Source organism: Eriocheir sinensis, chromosome 9 (assembly GCF_024679095.1).
Source record: "Eriocheir sinensis breed Jianghai 21 chromosome 9, ASM2467909v1, whole genome shotgun sequence".
NCBI lineage: Eukaryota > Metazoa > Arthropoda > Malacostraca > Decapoda > Varunidae > Eriocheir > Eriocheir sinensis.
In genome coordinates this window covers 13,507,060-13,519,176 of record NC_066517.1, presented here as the reverse complement: position 1 = coordinate 13,519,176, position 12,117 = coordinate 13,507,060, and the positions used below count along the sequence as shown (strand labels likewise).

General features: G+C 41.1%; 1 protein-coding gene across 5 annotated transcripts in view; it reads left to right on the top strand.

Annotated features, from left to right (window-relative positions):
- The window catches only part of LOC126995933 (uncharacterized), a 339,186-nt gene that overhangs the window by 157,480 nt on the left and 169,589 nt on the right, over window positions 1-12,117 (top strand). The gene's annotated exons all lie outside the window — the stretch shown is intronic.

Below are 12,117 nucleotides of genomic sequence, written 5' to 3'. Positions count from 1 at the left end.
ACACACACACACATGCACACGCGCACACACACAGACACTCGACAATTTTTACATCACTCCTGTTTACTTTTTTTGACCGTTTAAGTGCAATTTTCTTCCCTCTTATTAGTTTTTTTTTTTTACTGACTCATGCTTGAAAGAGGAAAGGAGGAGGAGGAGGAGGAGGAGGAATAGCACGAGATCGAGGTCAAAGACGGGAAGAAAGAAAATGATTACGAAGAGAAAAAAATAATAAGAACTGGGAGGATGATTAGGAGAAAATGAGGAGGAGGAGGAGGAGGAGGAGGAAGAAAGAAAGAAAGAAATTAAAGAAGATAAAAAGGACTAAGAAGAAAATAGGGAAAAAGAACATAGTGAAGAAGGAGGAAGAAAATTAGGCAGAGAGAAAGAAAGAAAGAAATTAAAAGAGAGAAAAAAACTAAGAAGAAAATGGGGAAAAACAACATAGTGAAGAAGGAGGAGGAAAAGTAGGAAGAGAGAAAGAAAGAGAGAAATTAGAGAGGAAAAAGCGAAGAAGAAAATCGAGAAAAAAGAACATAGTGAAATAGTGAAGTGTAAAAGGAGGAAGAGAGAAAAGACGAAAGAAGTTAAAGAAATGAAAAAAAACGAAGTAAAAAAAATAAAAGAAAAAGAACGTACGTAGTGAAACTGTAATGCAGGAAAGCGAAGTCTTGTCAACAGATCCGTAAAAAAAAAATATTAAAAAGAAAATGCCTGAATAACTCTGGAACTAGAAGAGAGATTGACTGAAAGGAGCTGAGAAGAGAGCGCACGCAGACTCCACCAATAGATACGAAGAGAGAGACCAATGAAGAAGAGAAAATTGAGGAGAAAATGGCAATAGCGAACCACAATTTACATAGAAATACGAGGAAGAGAAGCAGGAGGAGGAGGAGGAGGAGGAGGAGGAGGAGGAGGGACGTGAGGCAAAGCAACTCTTTCTCCATTTCTCCTCTTGCATTCGTCTTTATCAGTGAGAGAGAGAGAGAGAGAGAGAGAGAGAGAGAGAGAGAGAGAGAGAGAGAGAGAGAGAGAGAGAGAGAGAGAGAGAGAGAGAGAGAGACCCACAGACAGACAGACAGAAAGACACACAGAAAAAATAAATGAAAACTTACTATTAACTGAAGATCTCCCTTCCTCTCTCGTCTAATCAAGAAGCCTAACCCATTCCTCCTAATTAATCCCCTTCCTATAGACTCCCCCTTCCTCCCCATCCCCCCCTCCTCCTCCTCTTCCCTCCCCCCCATTTCCCGTTCCCATTGTATGTTCTGCCTCTGAGTAACTTGTTCTTCTCCCTCCCCATAAATCCCACACGATCTACCCATTAATCCCTTTATCTCCCCCATCACTCACCAGCTCTTTTGTAATCCTCTCCCCTCCACTCCATTGCCTCCCTCCATTCCCTCTCCCGCTGCAAAGGGTTCGAGGAATAAAGGAGGGAAGATTTAAGAGGGAGATTGAGGAAGGGAAGGAGGGGTAAGTGAAACAGGGAGGAAGGGAGGGAGGGAGATAATGGAGATGTAGAATGAGAGAAAGTACGGAGGGAAAGAAAGAGAAATGAAAGGGAAAATGGGAGGTACTTTGCTGATATGACTCAGAAGGGAGAGGAAAAGGGAGGAAAGAGGAGGCTGAGACCGAAAAAGGAAGAGAAAAGTGAAAGGAAATGGAAGAGTATATTAAGAAGAGTAAAGTAGATAGGCAAATAGAAGAAAGATGTAAAGAAAATGGATAAAAGAAGATAGAAGCTAGGCCAACAAGGTAGAGAGAAGACAGGACAAGGATTAAGAGTAGGAAGTTGTAGAGGAAAGGGAAAGTGACAGAATATGAAGAATAGGAAGGCTAGAGAAGATTAAGAATAGGAAAATAGAAGGAAGGGTGGAAAGAAAGGAAAACAGGAAGAAAAATAAAGTAGAAAGTCAAGTAAGGAATAGCGTGGTTTGGAAATGGAGACTGAATGAGGGAAAAGATGGGAAGGAGAGCAAGAAGAGCAAGAGGAAGGAGGAGGAGGAGGAGGAGGATTTATCATCACAAGAGGTCCTCAGCGAGTCTCTTGGGCCCTTGGTGAGGAGTTTGAGGTTGTTCACTTAGTCTGTTTGTGAACGCCAAGAGAACGAGGACGAGGAGGAGGAGGAGGAGGAGGAGGAGGAGGAGGAGGAGGAGGAGGAGGGTACGAGAAGAAGAAGAAAGAGAAGAAAAGATGTCGGGAGAAAGAGGGGAAGGTACAAGGTGGAGAAGGAAGAGGGGAGGGAACGAGGTGGAAGAAGAGAAGGGAGTGGAGGAGGGATGGAGGGAGGAGGAGGAGAAGGGGATGGGGGATGGAGGAGGAAGAGGAGGAGGAAGGGCAAGAGGTGAAGGAGGAAGAATTGCAAAGTACATGGAGGAGAGGACGTAGAGGACGGGAGAGGAGAGGAAGAAGAAGGGAGAAGTCGAGGAGGAGGGGAAGAGGCAGAAGACACTGGGAAGATTAAATTTAGGAAGAGGAGGGCTAAAAGAGGAAAAGGAGGAGGAAAGAATAAGAAAAGATAGAAAGATTCGGAGAGAGAGAAAGACGAAACAGACATGGAGGGAACGAGAGAGAGAGAGAGAGAGAGAGAGAGAGAGAGAGAGAGAGAGAGAGAGAGAGAGAGAGAGAGAGAGAGAGAGAGAGAGAGAGAGAGAGAGAGAGAGAGAGAGAGAGAGAGAGAGAGAGAGAGGATAAAAGGAGGAGAAGGAGGAGGAGGAAGAACGCTAATGGGAGAAGGCAAGGAGGAAAAAAAAGAAGATGGGAGGAAATAATGGAACTGGAAATCTAGTGTTGGTCTCGGAGGAAGAAAACGAGGAAGGGAAGGAAGGAAAAATGAGAATAAAGGTCAGGCTCGCCGAGAAGGTTAGAGGTAAGGAGAAATGTAACTCTGCTGCTAAAGAGACGGAGAAGTTTACGTATTTCATAAAGAAGAAAACACAAGAAAAGAAAGAAAAGAGAGGCTGTAAAAGTGCGCTCTTATTGAAAGGTTTTGAAACGGATGAAATGCCAATAATAGATAAGTAAGACGGAGGAACAACGCGAGAGGAAGGGAAAGAAAGAGAGTTAACTGACACTAAATGAATGCGGGAAAATCGGAAGAGAAAGAGGAAGAGGAAGAGAAAGAAGAAAAAATTAAAGAAAAAATCGGAAGAGAAAGAGGAAGAGGAAGAGAGAAAAAGAGAATTAACAGAAACTAAATGAAAACAGGGAAATCGGAAGAGAAAGAGAAAGAGGAAGAGGAAGAGAGAAAAAGAGAATTAACAGAAACTAAATGAAAACAGGGAAATCGGAAGAGAAAGAGAAAGAGGAAGAGGAAGAGAGAAAAAGAGAATTAACAGAAACTAAATGAAAACAGGGAAATCGGAAGAGAAAGAGAAAGAGGAAGAGGAAGAGAGAAAAAGAGAATTAACAGAAACTAAATGAATACAGAAAAATAAGAAGAGAAACAGGGAGAGGAAGACTGGGAAGGGGACAACGGAAACTAAATTAATAAAGATAATAGATGAACCGAAATGTTAGAGAAACTATCCCCCAATAAATAATGACAAAAACACATAGAATTAATTAATGAATTGTGTTGACGTAGAGAACATAATTGCACACGATGAAAATAAAACTTTTACATTACCAAAAGCACAGTCGAAAATGAAGGAAATTATGAAGATCATTTTAAAGGGGGCACATTCTTAAAGCTTTATTCTCCATGTAGACAAAAAAACGCTTTAAAATACATCCCCATGACATTTAAGTCCACTCGAAAATGAAGGAAAAAAATATAGAGGGTAATTATTAAAGGAACATTTTCTTAAAGCTGCAGGTGTCATTCATTCAGAACAAAACTTGAAACATAAATAACAAACGTGAAGCAAACGATCGTAAGTCACCCTCAAAGAACACATAGAAAAGAGGTGGTAGAAAAGAGGGAAACCATAACAAAAAAAAAATCCTCCCACCGAACAATCCACGTCTACCTGAGAAGAAGACTCGCAGGTAGAAATAGGTAACAAGAATCTAACCTTACCTGAGCAGCCCCACAGGATATGAAGCTTGTGTAAGGAGGAGGAGGAGGAGGAGAAGGAGGAGGAGAAGGAGGAGGAGGAGGGGGAGGAGAAGGAGAAGGAGGAGGAGGAGGAGGAGGAGGAGGAGGAGGAGGAGAGGTGATGAAAAAGAAGATGACAAGGAGTAAAGAAAAGACCGACAGGGAATACATATAAAGTAGTAGTAGTAGTAGTAGTAGTAGTAGTAGTAGTAGTAGTAGCAGGAGGTATAAAAAGAGCATTAGCACCAACAATAGGAGGAGGAGGAGGAGGATGAAGGTTGTAGGGGAAAAGGTAATGCGAGTAGGAAAGTATAGGAGACTGGTCGTAGTAGTCACAAGAATAGGAGGAGGAAGAAGAGGAGGAGTGTCGTGTAGAGGAAACAGACCGACGAGCAGAGATAGACGGGGAAGAAGAGGAGGAGGAGGAGGAGGAGGAGGAGTTTTCTTGGTGGTCGAGATATTCAAAGGAGAGCGGTGATGATGTAAATGTCGGGAGTTATTTATACCTGGAGGAGGAGGAAGAAGAAGCAAAAGAAGAAGAGGAAGAAGAAGAAGAAGAAGAAGAAGAAGAAGAAGAAGAAGAAGAAAAGAAGGAGGAAGAGTAGGTAAAGAAGCACGGCGGCGTAAAGTGTAACAAGGAGAAGGGAAAACAGGAGATAATACGAAAATATAAAGAAGGAAAAGAAAATAGAAAAGAAAAGATGACCTAGAAAACCATGACAAATTATGAAAAAGAATATCGATAAAGCAAACAGAAAGAAAAAAAACAAAAGAAAATGGGAAGGAAAAAATACAAAAAATAGAAGAAACGAAAATAAGGAAAATAAGGAAACAGGAAAATAACAAAATCGAAGAAAATAGAAAATTATGAAAATAGAAGTAAAGAAAAATAGGAAGTAAAAGATTAACCCTCAAAAAAACATTACAAAATTGCAGAAAAAAATCTATACAGCAAAATAAAAACCAAACAAGACCAAAATAAAAAAAAAAGATTGCTTCAAAATTATAAAAAAAACAGTACTTCACAAAACAACAAATACATACACACATAAAAAAAAAATACGAATACAAACAAATATGAAACCTGAGAGCCAACAAACAAACCTTCTTATATAACCTACCGAAGCTTTGCGAAACAACAAATAAAGGGAGTGAATGAAGGAGAGGGTCAAGAAGAGGAGAAGAGGAGGAGGAGGATCGTGTGTAGAGGAGAAGGGAATGAATGGGCTTCCTTCATGTCCTTCATCGTGTAGGACGTCACAGGATATCCACAAGAAGGCTTCTGTTTATTGCTTCCTCTACTCTCTCTTCCTCCCTCTTTTTCTCCCTTTCTCTCTCTATCAATCTTTCCATCTATCTCTGTACCCTCGTACTTTTCTCTCCCTTCTTTCCTTCAGTACACCTCTTTCCTGTCTCTCTTTCTCTCCCTTTCTCTCTCTCTATTTATCCATCTATTATGTGACCTCGTACCTTTCCTCTCCCTTCCTTCTTTCAATACACCTGTTTCTTTTTTTCTCTCCCTCTTTCTCCCTCTCTCTCTATCTTTCTCCCCTTGTTTCCTCTCCTTCCAACGCCCTTTGCCAGTAATTAGAAGATCGTTTCCCTCCCCTCTAAACACCTACTCTCTCTCGCTCTCTCTCCCCTCTCTCTGTCTCTCCCCTCTCTCGCCCCTCGCTGACTCTCCCCTCTCTCATTCCCTTGCACTCCTTTCACACTCCTACGGGTTCTGCTGGTGGTGGGGTGTGGCTAGGTGTGGTGTGGCAGAGGGAGAATTACTATATATGGCTGCGTTTTGTTTTTGTTTTTTCATTGGTGTGGTTAGGTGTGAAAAAAAATATGTAGGGAGGATTTTTAAAGCGATAGGAGAGGGCGTTGTGTAGTGCAGTGTCGGGTGTTGGTTTAAGCGGATATTATTTCATGTATACATACGGGGACTTAAAATGTGGATGTGTGAGAGTGAGAGACGCAGTGTAACATCATAGGGAATGAAAGTTTTTACCTGGATTAACGAATGGACAGGTGTGTGTGTGTGTGTGTGTGTGTGTGTGTGTGTGTGTGTGTGTGTGTGTGTGTGTGTGTGCGCGCGCGTGTGTGTGCCAGGGGGGGTATATTCCGAATGCAGGTTTATGAAAAATTGCTGTGGTGGTTATTGTCGTAGACTTGAGGTGGGGAAATGTTGCAATTGTGTGTATCGGAAATGTTTGGAATGCGGCGTGATAACCATGTGACATTTTGATACAGAACGCTGCAATATGTAATGGAAATGTGTGTGTTTATATGCGTGTCTGTGTGTGTGTGTGTGTGTGTGTGTGTGTGTGTGTGTGTGTGTGTGTTAATTTTGTGATGTAAATGTATTGTGTCTGCGTGTCTCTATCTGTCTACCTGTCTGTCAATTTATCTATGCCTGTTCATCACGCATTCATTATCCTGATGGAAAATGAATTATTAAGTCAGAATACAGATTGACATTATGTAGTTGTAGTAGAAGTAGTAGTAGTAGTAGTAGTTGTAGTAATAGTAGTAGTAGTAGCAGTAGTAGTTGTAGTAGCAGTAGTAGTAGTAGTAGTAGTAGTAGTAGTAGTAGTGGTAATAGTAGTAGTATCATCATCATCATCATCACTATTAGATTTCCACGAATACCCAACTCACTTACAAAGATACCATGACACACTTTAAACATCAAAAACATCACCCAAAAGCAACACTTTGAGAGAAAACAAGCATGAGGTAAGAGGGATTACATTTGTACCTATTAATACCCTTCCCCTCACCTCCCCTCCCCCCTAATCACCCTCCTCCCTCTTATTACCTCGTTACAAGAGGCGCCACTTGACCCTTGACCCTTGGCAGGCGCCGGAGGGACCATTATGGTGTCCTCGCCGCGATGGGAGGAGCAGGGAAGGGAAGGGAGGGGAAGGGGAGAAGGATGCGAAAGGGGGAGGTGGAAGGGGAGGAAGAGGAGGAGGAGAAGAGGGAAACAGAGTGCAAATCAATACCTCTCTTTAATGACAAATAGGGAGGTGTCAAAGGGAGGAAAGGTGCATTTAAAGGGGTGATTTAAAGGGGGTCATAAATATGAAGGTGATTTAAAGGGCATGATTACTGTGGGTTGGCTTGAACGTTTTTGTGGCTATATTTAGAAAGGGGAGAAAAAGGGCAAAAAAGGAAGTGTATACGTGATAGCATAAGTGTGTGTGTGTGTGTGTGTGTGTGTGTGTGTGTGTGTGTGTGTGTGTGTGTGTGTGTGTGTGTGTGTGTGTGTGTGTGTGTGTGTGTGTGTGTGTGTGTGTGTGTTCTTTGTTGTTGTGTGTGTGTGTGTGTGTGTGTGTGTGTGTGTGTGTGTGTGTGTGTGTGTGTGTGTGTGTGTGTGTGTGTGTGTGTGTGTGTGTGTGTGTGTGTGTGTGTGTGTGTGTGTGTGTGTGTGTGTGTGTGTGTGTGGTGAAAGACCTTATTGAGGGCTTGCTGGTGTTTGTAGTGGTGGTGTTAGTGTTGTTGTTGTTGGTGGTGGTGGTGGAGAAACTCGGCCACCACCACCACCACCACCATCACCACCATACAACAGACGCATCTTCTATTCCCCTTCTCCCCAAACATCTCTTCTTTCCCTCTTCCTCTTTCTGCCTCTCTTTCCTTTGTCCTCATCTCCTTCTTCCTCCTCCTCGACCTCCTTTACCCTCGTTTCTTATATATCTTTTTCTCTGTTTTGTATTCTTTCATTCCTTCTTCCTTCTACTTCGTTTACCCTATCTTTCTCCTTTCTCTTCTTTGACTCTCCTCCTCCTCTTCCTCTTTTCTCTTCTCTCTCCTCCTCCTCCTCCTCCTCCTCTTCCTTCTCCTCCTACTCCTCCTCCTCCTCTATGAAAACACTCTGATATCTTAGACCCATGTTACCAAGGTCTGATATACTGCCTGTGTGTGTGTGTGTGTGTGTGTGTGTGTGTGTGTGTGTGTGTGTGTGTGTGTGTAATGAAGGAGCTTTGTAAGGGCTTTCTGAGTGATGCGTAACAATAATTTTGATAAGAGTGCACTTGATACCCTTATGAGGTCCTCTTCCTCCTTCTCTTACTCCTCCTCCTCCTCCTCCTCCTCCTCTTCTATATAAACTTCCCTCCCACCTCACCTAAATCTTTGCCTTCTCGCTTCCTCCTTTCCTCCCTCCATTACCTCATCAGTCACCAGTCTCCTCCTCCTCCTCCTCCTCCTCCTCCTCCTCTTCATATCTTTCCTCCCTCTATTCCTGTCTTCTCGCAGTATCTGGAGCATATTCATGAAAAGACGACGTCACACACACACACACACGCACACATACACACACGCACACGAACACAAACACACGCACGCACACAATTCAATAAAGATGGCGTGTTTATCTCCCTCTCTCCCTTTGTTTTGCGTTCCTCTTCCTTTTTTATCTCCTCCTCCTTCTCTTTGTTTATCTATCGGTTATCTATTGTTTATAATTCTCATCCGCCTACTTCACACACACGCACTTCAGCTTTTGTTTGTTTGTTTCAGTGCCATTTGTGTCCTTTGCATGTGTTTCTCTCTCTCTCTCTCTCTCTCTCTCTCTCTCTCTCTCTCTCTCTCTCTCTCTCTCTCTCTCTCTCTCTCTCTCTCTCTCTCTCTCTCTCTCTCTCTCTCTCTCTCTCTCTCTCTCTCTCTCTCTCTCTCTCTCTCTCTCTCTCTCTCTCTCTCTTGTTCTCAATTCCGTTTCTCTTTCCTCGCATTTTCGTTTCCTTTCTCTGTATTTTCTCTTTCTCTTTCTTTCCATCCTCGGCAATGTATCTTGTTTCGTTTTGCTTTCTCAGCACTTTCCTTGCCCTCTTCCTCCTCTTATCTCCTCCTCCTCCTCCTCCTCCTCCTCTTCCTTCTTATCTTTCCTTTCTTCTCCTCTCCCTGCTGTTTTCGACTTATGTTCTCAGCTTTATCTTTCTTATTGTTGTTTCTTGTAAGGGTTGAGTCTACTGAAAGGGAAATGACACAGTGTAGAGATGGAGTAATTAAAGATATGAGGGAGTGAGACCAAACAGAGAGGGAGAGTGAAGAGGGTCGGTATATGTTCTAATTTACCTGTGGAAGGGAGTGAAATGGGTATAACAGGTGACATTATCTTGTTGGAAGTGTTATGAAGTATGAAGTGAATCTCTGAGTAGTTTCTTATGGCATACACTAAATATATAATAAGTGTAAGTACATAATAAGCAGCATGATTAATAATTGAAGTTACCTAACCAAAAGTGCCGACTGGAAAAGGGTAACTTATGCTAAATTTCATCATATATATACTGAGTTTTATCGGCATAACGGAATTACACTTTTCTTCTCATATCTTTTTCAACTTTCCATTTCTTTCTAACCTTTCGTCCTCCACGTCCAATTAACAGAGGCACGTGGAGGTCACTTGTTCATGTTCCCAAGGGAGGTTGGTGGCGCGTTTGACAGGACAGGAAGGGAAGACTTTTTCTTTTCCTTTAGTTTCCTATTTCTTAAGTACATTCATTAGCACCATTTTTTTTTTTTTTGTGCCGTTAAATATTGTCTTCCTAATTTGTTGTGGTGGTGATGATAGTGGTACTTTTAGTGGTGTTAATCGGTGTAATGGTTTAATAGTGATCGTAGTTGTAGTAGTAGTAGTAGTAGGAGGAGGAGGAGGAGGAGTAAAGTAGTAGAAGTGTTGTTGTTGGTGGTGGTGATACTAGTGGTTGTAATATTGGTAGTAGTAGTAGTAGTTGTTGTTGTTGTTCTTTCTGCCTTTAAGTCATCGGTAAACAATATTTCGGATTCATGGTTCGGCTTCAAAAGGACACAAAGCCTTCCATTATTCATCATTGGCTTAATTTGAGGTGCGTTTCCATTTATCTCCTGCTTTCATTTTTTTTTGGTCACTACGCACCGTCAATTAAAGAGACACACATTTATTTATCTAGATTTTTTATTTGGCTCGTTATCGAATGTCTTTGTGTATATGTTTTTTTTTTCTATCGTTCTTTTTTTTTCAATGTCACTTTCACTCTTCTCCCCTTACGTGCCCTCTCCCCCTTCGTTAGTCAACTTCCCCTTCTTTTATTCAATTATCTTTACTGGCTCTCTCTCTCTCTCTCTCTCTCTCTCTCTCTCTCTCTCTCTCTCTCTCTCTCTCTCTCTCTCTCTCTCTCTCGACATTTTTCAGGGTATCGTGTTTTCTCTTCTCTGTTCCTTTCTTTCGTTGTCTGCAAATATTTACTTTCCCTTTTCCGTTTATTTTTACAGCCTTTGTTTCCTCTTTTATTTGTTTTCCGTCTCTTTTATTCAAATACTCTCTCTCTCTCTCTCTCTCTCTCTCTCTCTCTCTCTCTTTCTTAGCTTGATCTTCTGTTTATTATCTCGACTTTTTCTTCCTCTTTTTTTCGTTTTTTCCTCTCACATTTTATTCATTTCCATTCGTCTGCTTTTTATTTTATTTTATTTTCGTGTTCTTTTTCTGTTTTATTCACTTCCTTTTGTTTCCTCGCCTTCCTTTTGTTTTGTTGTGATACAGTATTTTCCCTTTAAAATATTCGCTTCGTATATATATTTTTTTTTCATCAAAGTTGTTCTCTCTAAATTTACTTATTCATCATATGCGTGGCGATAGTTACTCGCTAAAGATTTTTCCCCTCCATATATTTTTCTACGTTATTTTTATGTCCAAGTTTTTGTTTCAGTATTTTTGTTGTTGTTGTTGCTCGCTATTATTTACCGTTGCTATGTTTCTGCTTCTCTTTTTTACGGCTTTTTATTAACTATACTACGTCCCATAAGGTTGAGTCCGTTGTATTTATGACGGTATATATTTTTTTACTTAATTTGTTTCCATTCTCGTGACTGCCTCTATTTTTTTATGCGTTCTATATCTTTTATTTTTCCCAACTTTTGTTTATCCCTCCACTTACTCTCTTTTCTTTCTTTTTCTTTCTCTTTTCTTTTTCTATTTATATTTTGTCAACTTCTATGTTTTTTTTCCCTGCATATTGTTTTTATCCCTCGTTATTTTTTTGTTTTGTTTTCTGGGTCGTAGTATATACTCTTTTTTTTCTTTTCTTTCGTCTTTTCTCTTTGTCTGTTTTTATTTTTGTATCTCAACTTCAATGGGTTATTTTTCCCTCTACGTATTGTCTTTCTTTATCCCTCTTGTTAAGTTTTCTTTTTATGTTTTCTTTTATCTTTTTTCCATAAGTTTTCAGCTTTTATATTATTGTGTTCACTCCTCAAACTATCTTTCCTTATCCCTCTCGTTACATTCACGTTGTTTTCTGTCACCATTCGTTTCCCTCTGTTTCTATTTTCTCCCACGTTCTTTATTTTCCCTCCCATCACCGTTCATTTCCGCCCTCACCGCCCGGCCTATCGATCGAGCGCCGTTTCCCTCACGTACAGCGCCATCCCTTGCTGTTTGTATATACTTCAGCATGAATTTACGTGCCCCGCCCGGCTTCCCTTAGTTTTTACGCGCGCGGATTCGGCCTACGCGAACTCGTTTCTCCCGCCTTATCGCGAGTATTTTTTCATATTTACACCCTCGGTCGGAAATATATGCGTCCTCAATATATATTCTTTTTTCTTCAGTGTTGTTGTTTTTTTCCTCGTGGTTTGCCCCAAGTGTTAGTTTTTTTCTGAATAACAAGAATTTTCCGAAGTCAATCTCCTTAGTTTATTGAGTTCACACTAGTAATTTGCATTTTTTTCGTTATTTACATTACATTTTGCTACCTACTTACAAGTTTTGGGCAGATGTATGCTTTTTTTTTTTTACATATGGCCTATGGCTCCGGTAGACTATTCCTTAGGGTCCTGATGGTTGGCTCGAACTCGTCATGGCGCAGGCAATTGTTTATTGTGGCACGGTTATTCTTGGCTCATGCTGCCCCCCGGAGCTCATTCTTGATTTCACTTGGACAGCTTCTTCTTGACCCCGGGTTGATCGGTGGTCTTCAGGACAGCATGTGGGTATTCTTAGGCCACTCAGCGAACAGGTGTTCTTCGTCGACTATACGCGTTCAGTACATTTTGTCTTTAGGTTATACACTTATTTTATTGGTTTAACTGTCATGTGTTT